Consider the following 27,861-nt stretch of genomic DNA (forward strand, 5'->3'; position numbering starts at 1 on the left):
CTGAAAAGGTAAATTGCATTTATTCAAGCTACTTCTGAAAAGAAATGGAAAGAAATCATCTTTTTGCACTTTTTAGTATTTTTATGTGGAATTATTATGCTTGCTATTTGACTAGTTGTGACTATGCATAGGGTTGGTGGCAAAGGAAAATGGAGTTGGATTTTGCAGAAGGTGAAGAAGGTGTGGAGAGGTCCTAAGAAGTCCCTAGTACCGTGCTGGAGACTTCGATTGTGATCAGACTTCGAAAAATCACTCGCAGAAAATTCTACAGGAGGCTGCAAAGGATCTACAGGAGGAGGTTGAAAGTGGTTTTTGGAGGTTTGGACATGGAAAAATGATGGGAAAAGGAAAATGAAGGTTGGATGAAGGTGTTGATGGGTCTAGAACTTATCAAGGAAGATCACGAACAAAGGAGATGGTTGGATTTGTTCAAAGGGAAAGAAAGCAACTTTGTGAAAAGACGCAGAAATTTGGGCAGATTGGTGAAATGTGGTGAAAGAGTGGGGAAATCTTGGAGAAATGAGTTGGTGCTGGCTATTTGATGGAGGGATGGTGAGCTGAGATGTCCTAAAATAGATCTGCACATTCACTTAGCAAAACTAACCATAGAAAGAACTAAAAACAGAGTTTTGTCTATCTTAACCTAATTTCTGACCTAAAACCAGAGAAATGTTGAACAGTATCTAATGATCAAAGAAGCATGCGAGAAAACCATGGTAAATGAATAGGAAATGATCTAAGCATGCGAATCCAAACTAATATCAACTTCTCCAACTTAAAATATCACACTAGCAGTTGCATTGGAAGAGCAAAAACTGTGTTTTTGGTGGCAGCAGTAGTGCTTTAACCTCAAATCATAGTCCTAAGGAGGGAGAGAGGAGATCAAGACCTGCTACTGACCTTTTTGGACCTTTTTCTATCGCTACAGCAAACTACTTAAGCAACTTGAAGCAAAAACAACTATTCTAACCTTAAAAAGCAACCTAATCTAATGAAGCAAAATGAGTATATGCAACAGAAATTAACTCCTGAATAGAAACAAAACATATAAATACACAAAGGAGGTGTTGGGCAGCTTGGGTTGGGCGCTAACCCAAGAGCTTTAGCCCTCTAGAAAATATCGGTGCTGGTTCAAAACTAGGTTCATCTTCATTTATCAAAAAATAATAGTTACATCACAAAATCTATCTTCAAAAAGCTCTAAAATGAACTGAGTACAATGCTGCACAAAAGTGCGAAAATATATTAAGAACTGGCTAGCTGACTGAGGCTTCAAGCCTTCTTATTTATACAAGTGGGGACCCCCAACAGTCCTCCTAAACTTAAGGAACTCAACTGCCTAGAACTGAAGATAACAGCAGCCCTAATTGACTTGCTCGACTGCCCCTTGGAATCATCAATGTGGGCCTTTGTACTTTGAGCTGCTGATGGAGAATTCGAGGAAGGGGTCATTAATGAAGGAGACACCCCTCCTACAAGTCCTAATCCTTGTTTCCTCGAGTTTAGATGCCATTTTGTTCATAAATTCCTGGTCCTTGTCCAAAATTGTCCAAAAAATTTGCAATAAATACTCATTAAACTTCATGGCAAAGTGACTATCCCCATTCACTCTATTGACATAAATATATTCAAAAAAATGCACAAAACTATTGAGAATGGTGGATTAAATGAAAATAATAGGCAGAATAAGCCCATATAGTTACCCATTTCTAGGGCTCATCACTAACTATAGGAGAAAAATGAAGAATTAATGAGCTAGTAAAAAAGTGTGTGATCAACATGAGTTATGTAGGTACCAGAGAGATTTGAACATTATTCAATTGGGATTGTATGACAACCTCATAGGTATGAATTGGTTAGATAGAGATCATGCTATATTAGACTCCTACAACAAAGCCTTTGTTGTCTTGATGAAGAAGGGAATTGGAGGAAGGTAAATGGGATATTGAGAACTATCCCAAAGAGGGAAACATCATCCATGGACATGAAGAAAAGTTTCACAAAAGGATGCTAGATTTATGCTTTCCATATGGAAGGAGAGACCAAGGATAAAATGCTTAATAATGAGGAATATCTACTATTGAAGGAGTATAAAGATGCTTTTGGTGACATACTAGGTATGCCACTTAAAAGGGACATCTATTTGTGAATCGGATTGATGCCAGGAGCAACGTAAATCTCAAAAACTCCTTACACAATGAGCTTATTGACACTTAACGTGTTAGAGATGTAGCTTAAAGAAATATTTAAAAATGGATATATACGCCCAACAGAGTCCCCTTGGGTTGTCGCAATACTATTTGTAATAAAATGATTGAACATTAAAGTTATGCATTCAATTCATACAAATGAACAAGATGAGAATTAATAACAAATATCCTTTACCATACTTTATTTGATCAACGAAGAGGGTAAAAGGTATCCTCCATGAGTTACTTGAGATGAGGATGTCATCAAGTCGTGAAATGGAAGAAGATATCATCAAAACAACTTTTAGATGTAGGTATGGCTACTATGTGTTTTGGGTGGTGCCTTTTGGCTTATCTAATGCACTAGATGTATTCATGTGTTTAATGCACAAGTTTTTTAGAGAATTTTGGGATAAGTTCTTTATACCATTTTTCCATGACAACCTTATTTACTCTAGATTAGAAGAACAGTGACAACATTTGGGGATGGTATTGCAAGTTTTTAGATAACATAGATTTTATGCCAAACTAAGTAAGTGTTCTTTCTATAGGGATCAAATTGATTATGGAGAGCATATCGTATTAGGGAAATGAATGATCGTGGATCCAATAAGAAGTAAAAACTAAATCCAAGCTATCAACAATAAGAAGTAAAAACTAAATCTAATCTATCAACAACTTCCCAACACCCAAAAATGTAATGGAAGTTAGGTTTCCAACAAGATTAGTTTGGATTTTCAACGATACCGCACAAAGAAAAGAATATTAAATTTGAACGAGCTCTTGAATGTGAAAAGACATTCCAACAACTAAAATTTCTTTTAGCAATGCAACAATTTTATAACCAATCCCATAAAAAAATATTGTATACGTAAAGACATATAAAAAGGGATTAGTAGAATCCTCAAGCAAAATGGACATGTAGTATACCTTTGGACATAAATTTTTTAAAATAATATAACTATATTTTCTAAATTTATAAACCTTAATAAAAAAAATATCTAACAACGTTCAAACTTTTCTAAATAGTTACTTTATGAAATACAATATTAAAATATTATTTAAGTTTCTAGTATTTTAAAATTTATAAAATATATTTTTTTATACAAAATTCTCTTAAATTATAAGAATATTCTGATTATAACTCAATTTTTACGGAGTTTGTAATTTTTAAAATATTATTTTTTATAATTTACTTTCTATAGAAAGAGAAAAATATGATGAACGAAATACAAAATTCAAATAATAAAGCTCTACCGTGACATCATATACTACGTTTTATTTTGTATTTATAATGCATGCTTTATTTGTTAACATTATATATATGAAATATAAAATTCGAAATTAACTACCATACACATTAATATTGTGAATCAACTTTGATATATGTTTTGAATCGAATAAAATATTATGGTAATATCATTAATTATAAAGTATAATTAAAAATTATTTTCACAAGTTAAAACCTAAAACCTAAATTAGTTTTCATAATCTAAAAACGAAAGTGACCAATACGAGTTTTCTTTATTTTCAAATATTACAGAAAATTATAAATATACACATCAAGATCCAAAAATCAGCGGGTATGAAAGTCCACATGGATGGGAATAGATTGGAAATTCGATGTTCTAGATGAACATGCTGTGAAAATATTTATTTATGTTGATAATTGATCTGGTTGAGATGGGATGTTTTTGTGATTTATAATATAATGATTAAGATTTTTGGGAAAAGTACATTAAAAATTAAAAATTATTGGTTTATCTGTTTCGAACCTCACCTCAATTTAGGTTCTTCATCAAGACCAACCTGATCTTGATGATGAACCTAAATTAAAATTCAAAAGCGTCGTCCACCGATAATGCTTCATATGATATATCATTAATTAATTTGAATATATCATATGATATATTCATATTACCTTTGACGGTTAGGTATCTTTCTTATGCTTAATTCTTTTGGGTTATGAGAACTAGGGAAAGATGACTTGACTTCGGAGTTGGAGCGTGACGCAACTGGCCTGACCCTAATGAATTGTGCTGCGGGACGCAAGTCCAACTACTTGTTACGCGGGCAGTTGTCTATAACGCGATTTTTTGAAATTTTTTCCGGTGGGTTTTTCTGGTCGAAATCCGGCAGGAATTATTGGAATCGCAAGTTTGATAGCTAGTTTCTGCACAATGAAAGTGTCCCAGGGGTTTTCCACGGTGCTGAATCCAAATATGCAGTTAAAAAACCATTTTAACTGCAACAAATCAAGATTTAACCTCAATTTCTTCCGCCGGATTCCGTCATCGGAATCTCCAAAAAGTCGCATTATAGACAACTCCGTTACGCGGTAACAAAGTTGGCGTGCAGGACTTCAAATGCTCTACAAAGTAAAAGTCAAACATTGAGAAATCAACATGAACTTTCTATTTCTCGATAAATACGCCTCCTCCATACTAATGGCCTTTGGAAGTTTCTATTTCTACTTCTATAGCAAAGTTAATGGCAAGTAGTTTCTATTTCTACCTCTATAGTAAAGTTAATGCTATGTCCTTACACCCTCTGACAGCAACAGCACACTATGTCCTTACACCCTCTGACAGCGACAACACCGTAAGGGCAGTTTTGGATGCATGTTTTGAACCATATCCATGCATGATACCATGACCTATCATGATATGTACATGCATTTTCTGGCAGCTCCGTCACTCCAACTCCGGGAGCTCCACGGTTCAGCGTAATCAATGCAAGTAGTGCGTTCTGATGTACTGATAGTAATCACGGCATTAATGTTATAGGAACTGCCATGGCCTTCATCGATCTCAGTCACCGTTTCCTGAAGTGTCTCGTTCATTCTGCCCCCATAAATTTTTTGTGAGCTGTGACCCCTAGAGAGGCTTAATGGGCAGCGATGTGGGATCAATTATGACTGTGGTGACACTCATCCTCAGTACTCTCTTCGCATGGAATCTCATACAACCCGCAGAATCTCGTTACCTGGTTAACACAGAGAATGCTTATTCGCATACTCTATCTCTTCTCCCATCGTTTAAACGTTTTGAATGGCTTATATATTCGTGCAATTTTTGTTTTCAGCGATTTGCCTGCGATTACGTGTACGTCATATTTGTAGTTTTCTAACACATAGATTTCATGTGTATTATTTGCATCAGTTGACATTAGCGTTGGAATTAAAGAAGCAGTAATGCAGCAGGTACCAAACTTGTCCACTGCTCTCGTCTTTTCAATTTGTTCTTCCCACGCGCATATATATATATATATATGATGGATGCGCGAATGTAAACTGCAGGGCAGCGAAAGCACAGTGTATAATACGAAGAAACAAATTGCATGTAATACTGGTTGCGAACCCCGCCCTCCTTACAGGGCGCGGTATCTCACCTGCTTCTTCTCCCGCTACTCACGCTACAGGAGTAGCGATGGCACCTTGTGGTTTTGCTGCCCCTGGCCCTAATGGGGGTCCTGCCGGATCATGTATCGGTAAATGATTGTCAACCGAGCATGGCAATTTATTAACTAAAGTATTAAAACTTAGTTTGTTACACCAGCCATGACGTAATCGCGCTCTCCGCAAAGGTGGCTTTGAAGCTCGATAGATGCAATTTCTGTTGGACTTTTTCAAAACTTTGCTAAAATTTTCTTTATGGACAAAAATTTAGTCTCATAATACTAATAATGTTTTAATTATAAGGCATTTTGCTGGGGTTGACCAAATATTTTCTTATCTTTCCTAATTAATAGATATTTGGCATGGCCATACCATTCTCAAGCCATGTCGATGATTAGCTCCAGAGTTTGGCGAGGTCGTTTTGATTTTATGGAAATGGAAAGCAGGGTGTTTAATGAAAAAGAGAGTATAAAGAAGAGGTTTTAGATAATTAGAGTTATTATATAATTTATAAGATAGTATAATTATATAAATTAAATGGTTGATAAATGTGAGTAGATATTAATTTATTTTTCATTATATTTAATAAATTTTAATTTAATATAAATTTAAGTTTGTATATGAAAAATATAATTTATTATTTAAAAAACTAGAGGTTAAAGTTGCTTTGATTTTGATTAAGAGAAAAATATGTATATGTTTTTTTTACAAATAATTATATTGAATTATTTAATACAATTGTTTATGGAATTAAAGTTAAATTAAATTAATTAACATGGAATTATTTATTTAATTTGTTAGTGAGATTTTTTGGACTTTTTGTTGCCTCAGTCCGTTGAAAAAATTGAGGTGAAATCTTGATTTGTATTATTTAAATTGGGTTTTTTAATGTATATATGGAAACCACTACTGGATTTTAGAGAAATTAAACCAGGAAAAGGATGAAATCTTAATTTGTATTATTTAAACTGGTTTTTTACTATATAGATGGAAATGATTTTAGAGAAATTGGACCAGAAAAGCCTACCGAAAAAGCTTCAAAAAAGTCTCAGTAAAGACAACTCCTAAAATAATTAGGTAAGAAAATTTCAATAAAAAATAATTGAGATTGAAATTATATATATATATATATATATCTTTAAAATACTCTAAAAAAATGTGGTTTCCAACATTGTATTCACTTTCTCATGTATAAAATGGTTTCAAATATTTGCTATAAAATAAATTAATATTTCCATTGATATTTTGGAACAGGGTTTTCTTAATTTTAATTTAATTATCAATAACTAAAATATTATTACTAGTACTGACAGATCAAATGTTGAGATTTATCTCAAAAGTAGTTATGCTTTTTCTAAGCATAAAATTCTAAAATATTATTACTAGTAGTGACGGATCAAAGGTTGAGATTTATCTCAAAAGTCTTTATGTTTTTTTTACCCGTTTGATTAAAGTGATGAATTAAAAAAGTGTCATATGAACAAGTGCATATGAAATGAGTTATGGTTTTCTGGACATACGGTATTGATAATTCTTGATTAAAAATTTACATAACTAAGAATCTTGTTACAAGTGTATTTAAATGTATATTTTATTAACTCATATATTAATTATTTTTATATTTAATAGTAAATAATAATTTAAAATAAATGTATAATTTAGTTAATTATGCCAAACGACATGTCTATTTTCAAATAGTGCCTCACAGTTTTAATTTAATTATCAATAATTATTAGGTGGATAGTAGAGATTTGACTTCCATAGAATATGATAGAACATTCTTAGTAATATACAAAAATGAAAGGTTAAGTCTATTTTCAAATAGTGCCTCACAATTTTAATTTAATTATCAATAATTATTAGGTGGATAGTAGAGATTTGACTTCCATAGAATATGATAGAACATTCTTAGTAATATACAAAAATGAAAGGTTAAAATTTATTTCTAAAATAATTATGTTATTTTTACCACCATTTAATTAAATTAATTAACTAAAAAAATGTTATATGAACAAGTATCATATGAAATGATTTATAATTTTTTGAGCATATGATGTTGATCACACTGAAATATCATTAAAAAAAATAAATACAAAACATTGTAATATATGTAAATCACATAAAGATGAATTACTATAAAACAAATCCTTATAGTTAAGCCATTGTACCATAAGCAAACCAATCCCTATAATGTAATCATGTAAGCAAACCAATTCCTGTAATGTGATCATGTAACATGTGTCATCAATCACTGTAATGCGAGTGCAGGAATATAAATGAACTATGCCATAGAGAATAGATGAGCTCCTTCAATCTAAAATCCAACAGAGTGAGTGCACGAATATAAATGAACTATGCCATAGAGAATAGATGAGCTCCTTCAATCTAAAATCCAATAGAGTGATCTTCGGGCCTCTTTCAGAACTTTTCTCTCATGCCAGGTTAAAAAATCTATTAGCTTGCTCTCATGCCAGGTTAAAAAATCTATTAGCTTATAAATTAGTGTAGATTTCTCATCTTTCATAATGGCTTGTGAATGTTTTTGGTTTCTTATTAATTTTTATTATATCTTTTTAATCAAACAAATATCAAATATACAAAACAAGAAGATCACAAAAATACAAAGAATGTAAAAACTTAATATGAAGATTCAAAACAACTCATGAAATTTACTATATCACAAGATTTAAGCTAATTTACTCATCCTCGGAAATAAAATCACTATCGGGAACACAAATCATTAACACACATCAAAATTTAATACACATATACAGATATTTATCTAGGGGAAAGAAACTGCTCAAAACCCCTTACAATTTTTACAATTTGTATTGCATCAATCAAAGAATAGAGAAGAAATACAATGTTTGCTTAAGCCTGAGAAACCTATACACGAGTATAATCTATCTCACTGCTTCACATACTGACTAAAGTCAATACATAGTCAATTTATTAGCCAGTCAAGCTCTTAATTCCTTGTGTTGTTTGATGAGGAATTAGCCCCTATTAATTAGGGAAATTACTCATTGAGAATTGAGCAATTCCTTGAGGACCCTCTTTGACTGACAAAATTGTACAACTAATAGTACACTGCCCTTGAAACTACATACACCATATGTACAACTTCAAAAATTTTATCGCTGATAGTACACTGCCCTTGAAACTGCATACACCATTTGTACAACTTCGAAAATTTTACAACTGATAGTACACTTCCTTGAACTCCAATATCAATTCAATTAGATAACTCGAATTATCTACATGCATGAGTTAATTTAGGTTGATTGATCAGTTTAACTCGATGACCACTAAGTGTGAAAAAGCTATACACCCTTGATTGAACCTCCACTAGGTATACTAATAGTGAGAACTAGTTACACTGTCAATAACTCAAATTAACTGAAATAGATTACTACAAATTAGTAATCAATCATGTAGAACTGAACTCAAGTGTCTGCAACTCCAATTAGTGATCAATCACGTAAAACTGAACTCAAGTGTCTCCAACTTATAGCAATCAATCATGTAAAATTAAACTCAAATATCTCCAACTCAAATTCACTGACTTAATTAAGTGACAAGAGCAATGTTACCTCATTTAACTACCTCTAAATATTTTACTGAAATTAGAATTTGAATTTCTTCTAATTTAACTAAAACACTAATTTGAATAACCATAATATGATTGGCCATAGTAGATGCGTTGCGCAAATATCCACGTGAAGGGTACCTCGAAGTAAAGGAAATTGATCGAAAATAGGTGGTTGGTATTACATAGTAATAGAGCATCTATTTGTCCCTATGAGGGTGACCTTTTACAGAGCGGTTTTCCCCTTTTCTAAACGTATACGTGCATAGAAAATTTTGAAGGAAATTTATCGAAAATAGGTTGTTGCTATTACATAGTAATAGAGCATCTATTTGTCCCCATTAGGCTGACCTTTTACAGAGCGGTTTTCCCCTTTTCTAAACGTATACGTGGATAGAAAATTTTGAAACATTCAGTAAAAGTATTTTGAGACCGTCAATTTCATGTTTAAATATCTAAGTTGCCTATTATAAATTTTAAGGAGTGATTTAGATGAGCTAAGTTTGACAATCTATCTAGTTACAATATTTATTTTTGTAACGATTATTTTGTGGATTGGTTGTAAATGAGATACTTGCAAAAAGGAATAATGGGAAAGATTAAAAAAATTAAAATAGGAACATTGTCTATTTATACATGATTGATATATATTTTATAAAATATTAATATACGTTTTATAAAGTAATAAGTTATTGGCTATTTTTTTCTAAAGATAACCACATTAAAACCTAACTCTTTTTTTTTAATAAAAAATATGTATATAACAATACATAAAATTTTAAACTTGTGAATTCATACAAAGTATAAAGTAACACACATGAAAAATAATCGCCCTCACCAAATTTCCATTGGATAGACGAATAAATTTTAAATTCCAAGCCTCAATAAAATTGAAATTCCATGTTTAGTCCCAGTTCCCTTGCATAAGTGATCTGAAACGGGGACTTAAAGGTTTTTTTTCAAACTTACAAGAATCTCTCTCACTCCAATGCTTATATATTTCTAAGATCTATGCTTATGATTGATAATTTGAGGAATTAAGTACTTGAAATAGGTGTATGCTTGTGTTTGTTTTTAGACTGTTCAAGTGCTTATGTACATTTGCTTATGCTGATGTGAAACACACATAATAGTAAATACAATGCAGCAAATAAATAAACACATGAGACAACAATATAATATGTAGTTCACCCTGATATCTTGGGCTACATCTCCTTGAGCTCCAATCAACTTGACTAGGCTCTTTCGGATTATGGTAATGCTTCTTTTAAAAGTTCCACACTCAACTCTATTGGTTTACAACTGAACCTATGGGTTGAGAATACCATCTTACCCCTCTGGCTGTCTATACTTTACAGACAGTTCTAGGCTTCTCTGGACTAGACTCCTTCAATCAGTCCTCTGAGCTATCTTGAGCTCTAGCTTGCACCAACTCCCTCAGAACTCTTTTAAATGTTTCTGGAACTCCTTCTTCTATCTTCAGCACCCTTTGGACATCAGCAATAGCTTGATCATTTGATCTCTTTGTTATTCTGCAACTTCACTATAGCATCATGGCTCTTAGAAGTCTTCTTTGAGCTTTCTGGCTCTGAGGCTCTGGCTCCAACCTCTGGTGGCTCTTTCTGTCAAGCGCTCTGGCTCTGCGGCTCTCGGGCTCTCTGTTTGGCTCTGATCAACACTTACGCTGCATCGAGCCTTCCTCACTCCACATACTACCTCCGCGCATCACTCAGCATTCTCTTACTCTTCCTAAGTATTCACTGAGCATCCCTGTTAGGTCCCTATAATACTAGTGATTACCCCATTACTATGGTAATTGTATCCCTTATTAATATTATTGTGCCCCTATTGTTCCCATATTGTTATTACTGTGCCCCATAGAATCCATCTATTGTTATTTTTGTGGCTTTATATTATTATTGTTAGGTCAACTGGGTGTGACTCCTTAGACTCCTATATATGGAAAGGAGGTTTTGTCATTTGAATCATCCAAGAATTGTTGATTTGTGTAATGTAAAGGAGGTTGCCCCCTCGAAGAGGCTAAATTCTAAGGCATTCAACTATCTTTTCTATCTTTTTATGAGCTGGTTTCATAACATTTGGTATTAGAGCTTTGGATTCTAGGGTTTCGTTGCTCCAAATAAGTCATCGTGGCATTTTCTCTATAATTTTTTTTGTGACGTTTCAGAAGCTAAAAAAAAACCCATTTGAGACGAAACTGCACTAGACCTCGGGTCCGAATTTTAGAGCTTTTCGCACTATATTGGTGGAGATATGATCTGAGGAATTTGGTCTTTTTGTCGAATCCTGAATTACATTCCAAATAGGTGACCTGAGGAAAATAGTCATAACTTTCTTTCTGAGCATCGGATTGAAATTTCGTAAGAAGGTACAAAAAGAGGATGGATTGAAGTTTCTTGTATATATATTTCAGAGCCGAAGGTAGAAACAGTGACACGTGGCACATCGTACAAGTTCACTCTACTGAACTAGTCTATAATTAGGTCACTGTGGAAGATTTGGCATAACTCTTTCCTGGAGAATCCAATTTGGATCAGACTGGTGGCATTGGAAAGAGGACACAGAGGGCTACCGTAGGCTACAATTTCAGACTGGATGATCCGAAATTACAGAGATACATCATATTCAATATCAAGCTCCTACAAAGTGAAAAAATGTGTGTAGTTTTTTTAAAATTTTTGCATAAGCTTGGTTTGAAAAATTAGTTTGAAGGAATTCAAAGGGCATAGTAAAGCATTATTATCGGTAATTGATGCCCCAAGGAAATAAAATGCAAACACCTAGTAAGCAACCTGAAAGCTCTAGCATGACTCATGAAGAAGAGGAAGAAATGCAACATGATATGTCAAAATTACGAGACGAAGTGCAACAAGTGTCACTTGCACAAAATGTAACAGAATCTAAGATGGATGGTTTAAAGAAAGATGTAGAAGCTAAGATGGATGGTTTAAAGAAAGGCGTAGAAGCTAAGATGGATTGTTTAAATAAAGGCATAGAAGCTAAGATGAATGACGTGGAAGCTAAGATGGATGAGACAGATTTGAAGACAGATTTGAAAAAGTTTCTACAAGAAATGCTTACTAATGGTGAAAGGGCAGTAAAGGAAACTCATGATGAGAACAAAAGAAATGTTAATCATGATTTCATAGACTCTAATGTTGGATCGAAGACCCACCATATTCCAAAAATCGATATGAGGATGTTTGATGGCAAGGATCCCGCAACATGGATATTACAGACGGAGCAATTTTTTGATCTCAATAATGTGCAAAACACACAAAAGGTACGTATTGCAACTTTATATTTCGAACCAAATCAGTTTGTATGGTATCAATGGCTTTGCTCTCGTAAACAAATTATCACTTGGGCAATTTTTACGGAAGAATTGACAGCACATTATGAGGATACAAATGGAAACACTTTTTTTAGCCAATTGATAAGTCTCAAACAAAAGGGTTCAATAATGGAGCACATTGAGGAGTTCCAAAAATTGAACATAAGGGTAAAAAATATTCTAGAGGAGCATAGGATTGATGTGTTCATAAGGACTTTAAAGGATAATATCCAACATGATGTTCGCCTTTGGGAACCTGACTCATTAGAGAAGGCATTCAGGTTAGTAGGAAAAATGGAAAGCAAAATTATGGCAACCAAGAAGCATACCACTCACAACTATAAAGATGGAAGTGTTGTTGCCCCTAGTCTTCCACAACCTATAAGGTTGAAACCACAACAATTGGAAGAAAAAAGAGCAAAAGGGCTTTGTTACAGTTGTGATAGCAAATACACTAAAGGTCATAAGTGTGCTGAGAAGAAATTATTCTACATAGATTGTGAAGAGGAAGAAGAAAAGGAGCAAGAAAGGTCAAAATAAGAGGATATACTCCAGGAACAAAGCCTAGACAAAGAAGAAATGAATCTGACCATCTCTTGTAATGCATTGGCTGGAATTACCACTTCTCAAACCATCAAGATAGAAGGACAAATCAAGAAGAAAAAGGTAATAGTGTTGATTGATTCTGGAAGCACCCACAATTTTATTCATTGTAAGATAGCAAAAGAATTGAATTGCTTCATATATCCAGCACCAGAGTGTCAAGTGATGATTGCAAATGGAGGAATGATAAATTGCTCTGGAAAGTGCCATAATATCAAGCTATCCATGGGAGAATATGTATTGACTAATCCAATGCTTTCCATTCCAATGGGAGGTGTTGATGTTGTACTAGGAGTCCAATGGCTACAATCCTTGGGTACAATAACTTTTAATTTTCAAGAAATTTTCATGAAATTTTCTTCGGAAGGAAACTAAGCTGAATAAAGGGGTATTGCAGGGAAATCGGGAGAGATAATCAGCTCTAACGGTATGACAAAGCTTCTAAAAAAGGAACAAAGAGGTGTAATTGCACAATTATGTTCACTAGATGTTTCCACATCGAAATCATCTATTTCTCCAGATCTCCAAAAAGTCTTGGATAATCATTCCAAGGTATTTGGGACTCCCAAAGGTCTCCCACCTATTCGTGATCATGATCATGCTATTCATCTGATTCCAGGAAGTGTTCCTCCAAACATCAGGCAGTACAAATATCCCTATGCCCAAAAGAGTGAAATTGAACGTATGGTTGTAGAAATGCTAGAGGCTGGTATAATTCAACCTAGTCAAAGTTCTTTCTCTGCTCCAGTAGTATTAGTGCACAAGAAGGATGGATCATGGTGCATGTGTTCGGATTATAGGGAGCTCAACAAGCTCACTATTAAAGATAAGTTTCCCATTCCTATCATTGATGAATTACTGGATGAATTGCATGGATCAATTTACTTCACCAAGTTGGATCTTCGTTCAGGATATCATCAAATTAGAATGAAGACTTAAGACATTCCGAAAACAACATTTAGAACTCATGAGGGTCATTATGAATTTTTGGTCATGCGTTTTGGCCTTACCAATGCACCTTCTACATTTCAAGGTTTGATGAATTCCATTTTCAAACCCTTCCTTAGAAAATTTTTGTTAGTATTTTTTGATGATATACTAATCTACAACAAGTCTTGGAAGGATCATGTTGAACATGTTGACAGGGTGCTACAACTATTGGAGGAGAAACAATTATATGAGAAAAGATCCAAATGTTTCTTTGGAGTACAAGAGGTGGAATATCTGGGTCATATTGTATCTCATGAAGGAGTTAAGGTAGACCCTAGCAAAATTAAAGCCATTAAGGAATGGAAAATCCCCACATCCATAAAGCATCTGCGAGGATTTCTCGGGTTGATAGGGTATTATCGCAAGTTTGTTAAGAATTATGGGAGAATAGCAGCACCTCTAACAACATTATTGAAGAAAGATGCATTTTCATGGACTCCAGAAGCAACAAAGGCCTTCGAACATCTTAAAGAGGCAATGTGCCAAGCACTAGTCTTAGCTACACCGGACTTCACAAAAACCTTTATTGTGGAATGTGATGCTTCAGGAAATGGAATTGGTGCTATTTTAATGCAAGATGAAAGACCCATTGCTTTTGAAAGTCGTCCAATCAAGGGAAAGTTTTTACATAAAGCTATTTATGAGAAGGAAATGTTGGCAATACTACATGCACTTAAGAAATGGTGACCCTACCTAATAGGAAGACACTTCAAGGTAAAAACTGATCATGATAGCCTTAAGTACTTTTTAGAACAAAGATTATCCTCTAAAGAGAAACAAAAGTGGGTCACAAAGGTGTTGGGTTATGACTTTGAAATCATCTACAAAAAAGAGAAGCAAAATGTTGTGGTAGATGCACTCTCAAGAAAGGATGAGGATGTGGAAGCATTGTTGTGCGCCATTTATATTATCCAACCAGATTGGATAAACGAAGCAAGGGAGGAATGGAAGAATGATGAAGAATTGTGGGCACTTATTTGAAAGTTACAACAAGATTCCAATACATCTGATACATTTAGCTGGAAAAATGATTAGTTATGGTACAAAGATCGCTTATACCTCTGTAAGAATTCCCAACTCAAACAAAAGATTCTTATGGAATTACACACTTCTCCCTTAGGAGGACACTCAGGATTTTTAAAAACTTACCACAGGGTTAAGAAGGAATTTTTTTTGGGATGGCCTTAAATCAGATATTCAAAAGTTTGTGGTGGAATGTTTGGTTTGCCAACAAAATAAATTTGAAACAATTAAGACCTTGGGTCTATTACAACCTTTATCCATTCCAAGCCAACGTTGGGAGGAGGTTTCAATGGATTTTATCACAGGTTTACCCAAATCTGAGGGAAAGAGTGTCATCATGGTGGTAGTTGATAGACTGACCAAGTATGCACACTTTTGTGCATTATCACATCCATTTAAAGCTAGTACAGTTTCTACTGCATTTATGGAAACAATTCAAAAGCTACATGGAAATCCAAAGATTATTGTAAGTGACAGAGATCTCATTTTCACTGGAAATTTTTGGACAGAATTATTTTCTTGTCATGGTACTCAGTTAGCTCATAGCTCATCTTATCATCCTCAATCTGATGGGAAAACTGAGATAGTAAACAAATGTTTGGAAGGATATCTTCGTTGCTTTGTATCTGATAAATAGACACAATGAGTCAAATGGTTGCCTCTGGCTGAATGGTGGTATAACACTTCCTTCCATACAACAACAAAAATGACCCCATTTATGGCACTTTATGGATATCAGCCACCATCCATCACATCATATTTAAGAGAAAATTCTAGGGTTCAAGCAGTGGAACATCACATCGAACATCAAAAACAAGTCCTCCAACTCTTAAAGGATAACCTCGTGTTGGCACAGAATAGAATGAAACAATAGGTAGATCAACATCGCAGTGAAAGAAGTTTTGATGTAGGTGACTGGGTATTCCTACGGCTACAACCATATAAACAAATGTCCCTCAAGCAAGCTAAGAAGGATAATAAATTATCACCAAAGTATTATGCTTTTTACAAGGTGTTGCAAAAGATTGGTACTATGGCATACAAATTGGAGCTTCCTGCAGCTTCTTGAGTGCACCCAATTTTCCATGTTTCATGTTTAAAGAAGGTTATAGGCGACAAGCTCCCAGTTCAAACATATTTCCAGAACTTGACGAGGAAGGAAAAATTATATTGGCACTGGAAGCAGTTGCAGAAACAAGAACTCAATAGCTACGAAATCGATCAATTTCGGAGTATCTCATCAAGTAGAAGAACTTATCCACTAAATATTCCACATGGGAGGATGAGAATTTTATACAAAAGAATCCAGAACTACTCAAGCGTTGAGGAAAACACTTTTTTGAAGGAGAGGGGCATGTTAGGTTCCTATAACACTAGTGATTACCCCATTACTATGGTAGTTGTATCCCTTATTAATATTGTTGTGCCCCTATTGTTCCCATATTTTTTTTACTGTGCCCCATAGAATCCCTCTATTGTTATTTTTGTGGCTTTATATTATTATTGTTAGGTCGGTTGGGTTATATTGTGACTCCTTAGACTCCTATATATAGAAAGGAGGTTTTGTCATTTGAATCATCCAAGAATTGTTCATTTGTGTAATGTAAAGGAGGTTGCCCCCTCGAAGAGGTTGAATTCTAAGGTGTTCAACTATCTTTTCTGTCTTTTTGTGAGCTGGTTTCATAACAATCCCTGGGCTTCTCGAGCTTCTCTGAGATCTCTCTAAGAATTCCTCTGCCTGTGCCTCTGGGAATCCACTGCTCTCTGTGGTTTCTGTTTTTGCTCTCAACCTCTGTGCCCTATTTCTATCAACTGTATTCTCTGTCTATTTAATACACACTAGTTACCCTCTTCGAGCATGGAAGACTGATCGTTTTTACCAAAGAATCTGTTTTCCAATTGAAATGAACTGGCGGGCACAGGAAACCTGGTGATTTGGCCTTCTTGTGCAAAAATCCAAAAATACCCACATAACGGAATACATAGGCAAACTATCAAAAAACACATTCATGAGCCTTTTAGCTAGACTTCAAATAATATGCAATCGCCTCTATAAGCCTTTCGAGTCTGTCCTTTCATCACATATCGCAATCGCTTTATGTAGGCCAAAAACCCAAATACACGCCAAATACAAAGAAAATCCACAAATTTGGATCTCGAATATTATGAAATCACATCTATATCTCTATTAGGTTTGCACTTTATCGCATATTGCATTGGCATGGCTCCTTTGTGTTGCGATCTGATCGCCGATCGCCAATCGCATATCACAAGTCGCATGTGCATTGGCCATTGTATTGGGGATTTGCTAATCGTTGATCGTCGATCGCCGATTGCACTATCGCAATCGCATGTTGACACTATCGCATATCGGCGCCATCGTTGATCGCATATTGGCATATCACAGTGCTGTGGGTCCTTCCCTTTTGGGTTATGTGTGGCGTGATATTACGATGTGATTACACATCGCTGATTCGCTGATCGCTCCATTTCTACCGCAAGTTGCTCTGCCTGGGGGTCCCAATATTGCACGAAGGCCTACCTCCGATGCGATATGTCAGAGGTTGCAATTGGGGAGTCCTTTCACCTCCGCTTAAGTCCTCCCTTTAACCTCTTCCGATGCGATTTTCTTCAATGAGCCATTAAGTCCATTTTTATAAGAAATGCCTCCTTTTGTAAGGATAATGGGAAATCTTCTTTTTACAATAACTTCTTCATCCGAAGTCCATTCTAGCCCATTTAAATTGCGTTAATTTCAGAATGAAGAAATCTATGCAATGAGACTATTCCCAAGGGCATCTTTTGAATTTCATTTTTCTCTGATTTACAAAGGATTTGTGCCATTTAGCACCTTTTACCTCTTATATGAAGTCGTTTAGACTTAGAGGTTTATCCAAGATCCATTTTGGATCACGCCTTCCCACTAAAAAGCTTTTGGATTCCAAAAGAATGATATACTAATCTAAATAGTAAATGAGAGTACATCACCCTCTTCTTTCAGCCTCCATGCAGCCTCCTTGCATAGTGCCTCTGAACCAATGCCTTTGAACACTCCCTTCCTAGATGTGCTTGTCCTCCTGGTAAGAACCGTCTTCCTCCTTGACTTCCTGCAGAACTCATGCTGAGAAGGTCATAGAAGGTAGTTTGAACTTCTCTACCTTGATCATTGATCCAAGGTGGCTCAAACCAATGTGAAGTTACATCTGCTTCACAAAATTTTCATTTGTTCCTGTTTGACATACTGTCAACAACAACTATTAACAACAACAGGATTACAGACAACAACTGGATGGCCTAAACTCATGCTTCAACAAAAGAAACAGATTTCACATTTTTTGAACACCTCCATGTCTTTACATCTGCATACAAATGACTGACTAGATAACAAGCCAACAAAACATGCCTTTAAAACAATTGACCCTTCAAGTCAAGCATGTAAAAAAAGAATTCTAAAGTTATTTTCCAAAGATGAAACACTTCATCATTATCTCCATCTTGGAGACCAAATCAACTTTTCCCAAGTCAAGATTACATGCATGTTTACAACAAGTAATCAATCCTTCAAGTTAATCACACATACATGTTCAAATACAAGGAAATCATCAGCATCCCTGTTTTCTTGCATATCATGCTTATGCATGCATTTCATCCTTCAACTTTCACTTAAGCACACTGTACTTTCGAAGCTGAAATGAATATATTGTTGCAGCAATAAAGTGAGTCTCCTACTCAACTTTTTCCATTCACCTTCTTGGTAATAACTTGCAACTTGCATTCCATTACCAAAGAAATGCAAATAGATGCATTATATGAATAGACATGCAATCTTAATTGGATAAGAATTCTTACCATTTCTTACCAATCCATTTCAAAGGTCCTTCCTTTGTCTGCACATCAGCATCAACATGTGAATCATCCTGAAACACATCAATCATGGAATTTTTCTTTCCATTCCTGCCATTCTCTCTTTCCACCATCTTCATGTTTCGTGGAAGCATTGTTGGATTCAGAGTCCAACACTTTTCGGCAATGTGTCCTTGCTTATGGCAGTAAGTGCAACACATGTGCATCCTATTGACAGCATGATTTGCCTTGCCCTGTGGACCTTTGGCTTCTTGATTCCGTTCCTTCAAAAGTTTCTTGTATATGGCCATTCTCTTCCAACATCTAGAAACATTATAGTTATCCAAACCACAAAAGGAACATGAAATTCTTTTCCCATGCTTGTATGGAAATTTATCATGCTTAACACAATCAAAAGGAATGTTTTTAGAACCAGATTTATACCTTTCTTTTACACCTTTATTGCCTTCATGAGGAAGTGAATTTAATGAAGAAGTAGCTCCCTTTGGATCACCATGAATCTCTTCTAGGCTATCAGAGTTTCCACAACTCTTTGGTTCAAGTGTATGTTGATATACACTTTCTTTTTGCAAAGTATTCTTCACACTATTGCATTCCCCAAGAATACAATCTTCACACTCTTGAGGTAGAAGACCTGACATGAAACTCCTTCTAGGAACTGTTTCAATTGTCTTCATGGTTTCTTTGGAACTTTCTCCATAATATTCTCCATAACTAAGACCCAAATACTTAGGCCTTTGGTCAACCATTATTGGCTCAACAATACCTTGTGCATGTTTGCCTAAGCCTTTTCCTTCATAGCCCATCTTGGACATGAACTTGGAACCTATGCCTCTAGTATGTTTTTCAAAAGAACCAACATAATCATTCTTAGAGGAAATTGAAGGAAAACTAGAATTATTTACCTCTTCTTCAAGCTGATACTTGACTAAGGATTCTTTGGCAACAAAAATCTGTGTCTCCAATTCATGCATCCTTTTCAAGTTCATATTTGCAATATGAAGTTGCCTCTCCATTTCTTGCAATTTGTCAGAAAGCAATTGCTTCTCTTCCTTCATGGAATTCAACTGCTCTCTAAGTTTGGTGCTCTTCCTTTCATCCTCATACATTTCTCTCACCATATCCATCATGATGAACAAGTCTTGCTTCACGTCTTCATCAAAGAATCTTGTTAATAAAGAAGAATTTGAAGACTCACTTGTAGAAGTTGTCATTATCAAAATGAACAAAAGAACTTCAAACAAGATTAACAAAGAGCTTATTCAATAGCTTTCACCTCTGCAAACTCAAACACTAGTCAGTTTACAAATAATCAAACAGAAGAATTTGACTATTTGAACACCTTTCAAGTCAAACAAGCATATAGATTGCCATGTCAATCAAGCATTCTCATCTGATATCACCTGCACCATGATACGATATGCTTCATGATACCACCTGCTCTAGTATAACTTAAGCTCCGATATCAGCTTCTTTGAAGGTGGGGGAGCTCTGATATAACCAACTTTGATATCACCTTCTTTGAAGGTGGGGTTAATCAACCTGATGCTCTGATACCACCTGATCTGAAGTAGGGACCTAAAGGCTTCTTGTCAAGCTTACAAGAACCTCTCCCACTCCAAATCTGATATATTCCCAAGATCTATGCTTATGATTGATAATTTGCATAATTAAGTACTTGAAATAGGTGTATTCTTGTGTTTGTTTTTAGTCTGTTCAAGTGCTTACGTACATTTGCTTATGCTGATGTGAAACACACATAACAGTAAATACAACGCAGCAAATAAGGAAACACATGAGACAACAATATAATATGGAGTTCACCCTGATATCTTGGGATACGTATCCTTGAGCTCCAATAAACTCGATTAGGCTCTTTGGGATTATGGTAATGCTTCTTTTATAGGTTTCACACTAAACTCCATTGGTTTACAACTGAACCTATGGGTTTAGAATACCATCTTCCCTCTGGCTATCCATACTCTGTAGACAGATCTAGGCTTCTCTGGACTAGACTCCTTCAATCAGTTCTCTGAGCTATCTTGAGCTATAGCTTGCACCAACTCCCTCGGAACTCTCTTAACTGTCTTTGGAACTCCTTCTTCTGTCTTTAGCACCCTTTGGACATCAGAAATAGCTTGATCATTTGATCTCTTTGTTGTTCTGCAACTTCACTATAGCATCATGGCTCTTAGAAGTCTGCTTTGAGCTCTCTGGCTCTGAGGCTCTACCTCCAACCTTTGGTGGCTATGTCTCTATCAAGCCTCCAACCTCTGGTGACTCTTTCTGTCAAGCGTTCTGGATCTGCGACTCTCGGGCCCTGTGTTTGGCTCTGATCAACTCTTACGCTGCACCGAGCCTTCCTCACTTCGCATAATGCCTATTCACATCACTCAGCATTCTCTTACTCTTCTGAGTATTCACTGAGCATCCTTGGGCTTCTCGAGCTTCTCTGAGTGTTCCTCTGCCTGTGCCTATGGGAATCCACTGCTCACTATCCACTGCTCTCTGTGGTTTCTGTTTTTGCTCTCAGCCTCTGCACCCTTTTTCTATCAACTGCATTCTCTGTGTATTTAATACACATCATTTACCCTCTTCGAGCATGGAATACCGATCATTTTTACCAAAGAATCTGTTTTCCAAATGAAATGAACCAGCGGGCATGGGCAACTTGGTCGTTTGGCCTTCCTGTGCAAAAATCCCGAAAATAGCCACATAACGGAATACACAAGAAAATTGACAAAAAACACGTTGATGAGCCTTTTAGCCAGACTTCAAATAATATGCAATCACCCCTATAAGCCTTTCGGGTCTATTCTTTCATCGCATATCACAATCGCTTTGCGTAGGCCAAAAAACCCAAATACATGAAAAATACAAATAGAATCTGCAAATCCGGATCTCAAATATTATGAAATTGCGTCTATAACTCTATCGCGTCTGTGATTTATCACATATCGCATTGGTATGGCTCTTTTGTGTTGCGATCTGATCACCAATCGTCGATCGCACATCACAAGTTGCATGTGCATTGGCCCTTGTATTGGGGATTCGCTAACCGTCGATTGCCGATCACCGATTGCGCTATCGCAATCGCATGTCAGCACTGTGGCATATTGGCGCCATCACTGATTGCATATCGGCATATCACAGTGCTACTTGTCCTTTCCTTTTGGGTTATGTGCAACGCGATATTGCAATGTGATATACACATTGTCGATTCGCTGATCGCTCCATCTCTACCACAAGTTGCTTTGCCCTGGGGTCTTGATATCACACGAAGGCCTACCTTTGATGCGATATGTAGGAGGTCGCAGTCGGGGAGTCCTTCTGCATCCGCTTAAATCCTCCCTTTAACGTCTTCTGATGCAATTTTCTTCAATGAGCCATTAAGTCCATTTTTATAAGAAATGCCTCCTTTTCTAAGGATAATGGGCAATCTTCTTTTTACAATAACTTCTTCATTAGAAGTCCATTTTAGCACATTCAAATTGCATTAGATTTGGAATGAATAAGTCTATCCAATGAGACTATTCCCAAGGGCATCCTTTCACTTTCATTTTTCTTTGATTTACAAAGGATTTGTGCCATTTAGCACCTTTTACCTCTTATATGAAGTCTAGAGGTTTATCCAAGATCCATTTTGGATCACGCCTTCCAACTAAAAAGATTTTGGACTCCAAAATACTGATATACTAATCTGAACAGTAAATGAGAGTACATCACCCTCTTCTTTCAACCTCCATACAACTTCCTTGCATAGTGCCTCTGAACCAAAGCCTTTGAACACTCCCTTCCTGGATGTGCTTGTCCTCCTCGGAAGAACTATCTTCCTCCTTGACTTCCTGTAGAACTCCTGCTCAGAAGGTCATAGAAGGTAGTTTGAACTTCTCTGCCTTGATCATTGATCCAAGGTGGCTCAAACCAATGTGAACTTACATCTTCTTCACAAAATTTTCATTTGTACCTGTTTCACATACTGTCAACAACAACTCTTAACAACAACAGGATTACAGACAACAACTAGATGGCCTAAACTCCTGCCTCAACAAAAGAAACAAATTTCACATCTTGTGAACACCTCCATGTCTTTACATCTGCATACAAATGACTAACTAGATAACAAGCCAACAAAACATGCCTTTAAAAGAATTGACCCTTCAAGTCAAGCATGTAGAAAAAGAATTCTAAAGTTATTTTTCAAAGATGAAACACTTCATCATTATCTCCATCTTGGAGACCAAATCAACTTTTCCCAAGTCAATATTACATGCATGTATACAACAAGTAATCAATCTTTCAAGTTAATCATACATACATGTTCAAATACAAGGAAATTATCAACATCACTGTTTTCATGCATATCATGCTTATGCATGCATTTCATCCTTCAACTTTCACTTAAGCACACTGTACTTTCGAAGCTGAAATGAATATATTGTTGTAGCAATAAAGTGAGTCTCCTACTCAACTTTTTCCATTCACCTTCTTGGTAAAAACCAGTAACTTGCATTCCATTACCAAAGAAATGCAAATAGATGCATTATATCAATAGACATGCAATATTAATTGGATAAGAATTCTAACCATTTCTTACCAATCCATTTCAAAGGTCCTTCCTTTGTCTGCACATCAGTGTCAAGATGTGAATCATCCTGAAACACATCAATCATGGAATCTTTCCTTCCATTCCTGCCATTCTCTCTTTCCACCTTCTTCAAGTTTCGTGGAAGCATTGTTGGATTCAGAGTCCAACACTTTTCAGCAATGTGTCCTTGCTTATGGTAGTAAGTGCAACACATGTGCATCCTCTTGACAGCATGATTTGCCTTGTCTTGTGGACCTTTGGCTTCTTGCTTCCGTTCCTTCAAAATTTTCCTGTATGTGGCCATTCTCTTCCAACATCTAGAAGCATTATGGTTATCCAAACCACAAAATGAACATGCAATTCTTTTCCCATGCTTGTATGGAAATTTATCATGCTTAACACAATGAAATGGAATGTGTTTAGAACCAGATTTATACCTTTCTTTTTCACGTTTACTACCTTCATGAGGAGGTGAATTGAATGAATAAGTAGCTCCGTTTGGAACACCATCAATCTATTCTAGGCTATCATAGTTTCCACAGCTTTCTAGTTCAAGTGTATGTTGATATACTCCTTCTTTCTGCAAAGTATGCTTCACACTATTGCATTCCCCAAGAATACAATCTTCACACTCTTGAGGCAGAAGACTTGACATGAAACTCCTTCTAGGAACTGCTTCAATTGTCTTCATGGTTGCTTTGGAACTTTCTCCATAAGATTTTCCATAGCCACGACCCAAATACTTAGGCCTTTCCTCAACCATTATTGGCTCAACAATATCTTGTGCATGTTTTCCCAAGCCTTTTCCTTCATAGCCCATCTTGGACATTAACTTGGAACCTATGCCGCTGGTATGTTTTTCAAAAGAACCAACATAATCATTCTTAGAGGAAATTGAAGGAAAACTAGAATTATTTACCTCTTCTTCAAGCTGATACTTGACTAAGGCTTCCTTGGCAACAAAGAGCTGTGTCTCCAACTCATGCATCCTTTTCAGGTTCATCAGAAAGCAACTGATTCTCTTGCTTCATGGAATTAAATTGCTCTCTAAGTCTGGTGCTCTTCCTTTCATCCCCATACATTTCTCTCACCATATCCATCATGATGAACAAGCCTTGCTTCATGTATTCATCAAAGAATATTGTGAAGAAAGAAGAATTTGAAGATTCACTTGTAGAAGTTGTCATTATCAAAATGAACAAAAGAACTTCAAACAAGATTAACAAATAGCTTATTCAAGCAACCTTTTGCAACAAACCTCTTGTGCTTCAAGGATTACTTTGAGGTACTTTGGGATAAGAAGAATGCCTTCAGCCATTCTTCCTTCTTGTCCTCTCTTAGACTTAACTATCAATAGCTTTCACCTCTACAAACTCAAACACTAGTCAGTTTACAAACAATCAAACAGAAGAATTTGACTATTTGAACACCTTTCAAGTCAAACAAGCATATAGATTGCTCTATCAATCAAGCATTCTGATCTAATATCACCTGCACCATGATACCATCTACTTCATGATACCACCTACTCTAGTATATCTTAAGCTTCGATATCACCTTCCTTGAAGGTGGGGCTAATTAACCTGAGCTTTGGTATAACCAACTTTGATATCACCTTCTTTGAAGGTGGGGTTAATCAACCTGATGCTCTGATACCACCTGATCTGAAATGGGGACCTAAAGGCTTCTTGTCAAGCTTACAAGAACCTCTCCCACTCTAAAGATTACATATTCCCAAGATCTATGCTTATGATTGATAATTTGCGGAATTAAGTACATGAAATAGGTCTATGCTTGTGTTTGTTTTTAGACTGTTCAAGTGCTTATGTACATTTTCTTATGCTAATGTGAAACACACATAAAAGTAAATACAATGTAGCAAATAAGAAAACACATGAGACAACAATATAATATGGAGTTCACCCTGATATCTTGGGCTACTTCTCCTTGAGCTCCAATCAACTCGATTGGGCTCTTTGGGATTATGGTAATGCTTATTTCACAAGTTCCACACTCAACTCCATTGGCTTACAACTGAACCTATGGGTTTAGAATACCATCTTATCCCTCTAGTTGTCCATACTCTGCAGACAAATCTAGGCTTCTTTGGACTAGACTCTGTTAATTAGTGCTCTGAGCTATCTTGAGCTCTAGCTTGCACCAACTCCCTCAAAACTCTTTTAACTTTCTTTGCAACTCCTTCTTCTATCTTGAGAACCTTTTCGAAATCAGCAATAGCTTGATCATTCGATCTCTTTACTGTTTTGCAACTTCACTACAACATCATGGCTCTTAGAAGTCTGCTTTGAGCTCTCTGGCTCTGAGGCTCTGCCTCCAACCTTTGGTGGCTATGCCTCTGTCAAGCCTCCAACCTCTGGTGGCTCTTTCTGTCAAGTGCTCTAGCTTTGCGGCTCTCTGTTTGGCTCTAATCAACTCTTATGCTACACCGAGCCTTCCTCACTCCGCAGACTGCCTCTGCACATCACTCAATATTCTCTTACACTTCCTGGGTATTCACTAAGCATCCGTGGGCTTCTCGAGCTTCTCTAAGCTCTCTCTGAGTGTTCCTCTGCTTGTGCCTCTGGGAATCCACTCCTCTCTGTGGTTTCTATTTTCGCTCTCGGCCTCTGCGCCCTTTTTCTGTCAACTGCATTCTCTGTGTATTTAATACACATCAGTTACCCTCTTCGAGCATGGAAGACCGATTGTTTTTACCAAATAATCTACTTTCCAATTAAAATGAACCGGCGGGCATGGGCAACCCGGTTGTTTGGCTTTCCTGTGCAGAAATTCCAAAAATAGCCACATAACGGAATACACAGGCAAACTAATGAAAACATGTTCATGAGCCTTTTATCCGGACTTCAAATAATATTCAATTTCCCCTATAAGCCTTTCAGGTCTGTCCTTTCATCACATATCGCAATCGCTTTGTGTAGGCCAAAACCCCAAATACACGAAAAATACAAAGAAAATCCGCAAATCCAGATCTCAAATATTATGAAATCGCGTCTATAACTCTATCAGGTCTGCGCTTTATTGCATATCACATTGGCATGGATCCTTTGTGTTGCGATCTGATTGCCGATCGCACATCGCAAGTCGCATGTGCATTGGCCCTTGTATCAGGGATTCGCTGATCGCTGATCGTCAATCGCCGATTTCGCTATCACAATCAGATGTCGGCACTCTCACATATCGGCATATCGTAGTGCTATGGGTCCTTCCCTTTTTGGTTATGTGTGACGCAATATTGCAATGTGATATACACATAACCGATTCGCCGATCGCTCCATCGCTACCGCAAGTTGTTCTGCCCAGGGGTCCTGATATCACGCGGAGGCCTACCTCCGATGCGATATGTCAGAGGTTGCAATCGGGGAGTCCTTCCACCTCCGATTAAGTCCTCCCTTTAACCTCTTCCAATGTGATTTTCTTCAATCAACCATTAAGTCCATTTTTATAAGAAATGCCTCCTAATCTAAGGATAATGGGCAATCTTCTTTTTACAATAACTTCTTCATCCAAAGTCGATTTTAGCCCATTCAAATTGCGTTAGATTCAGAATGAAGAAATCTATGCAATGGGACTATTCCCAAGCACATCTTTTCACTTTCATTTTTCTCTGATTTAAAAAGGATTTGTGCCATTTAGCACCTTTTACCTCTTATATGAAGTCTTTTAGACTTAGAGGTTTATGCAACATCCATTTTGGATCAATAATTTACCTGGAAATATTGCCACCTAAATTTCTCCTTACACGTGTTTCCAATTAGTGCGAGGGTTACAATTTAAAGTTTTTTATTTTAATTTTGATTTTTCTTTACACATCTTGCCAATTAGTTCCTTGTTTTATCTACTTTTTCTTGTGTCTCATGAAAATGCAACCTAAACTATTTCGGCTATACGATTTTTTTTGGGGAAATATGTTATCACCCAAAATATGATCACCTAGTCATTTCTTACTAGGTGGACCGAAATGCACCATATAGCATTAATTTTACCATGGTAAGAGCCATTTTCAACTAATTTAGTAAACGACTTTTTCTAAATTATTTCTCATTAAAATCTAAAAAGCATTGAATAAATCATTATTTATTTAATTTTCTCTAGAAATAATTATTGAATAATTATTTCTTAATTACTTTTGACAATCAAAATATTTTATATTTTTTTTTAGTTTTTTAATTAAATTGAAAAGAAAAAAAAGAGTATAGTTAATTTTTATTTTAAGTAGGTCGCAAATTCGCCTTAAAATATATA

This window comes from Pinus tabuliformis, chromosome 7 (genome assembly GCF_031772625.1).
Source record: "Pinus tabuliformis cultivar Carrire ecotype Pingquan chromosome 7, CPIR1, whole genome shotgun sequence".
NCBI classification, from domain to species: Eukaryota; Viridiplantae; Streptophyta; class Pinopsida; order Pinales; family Pinaceae; genus Pinus; species Pinus tabuliformis.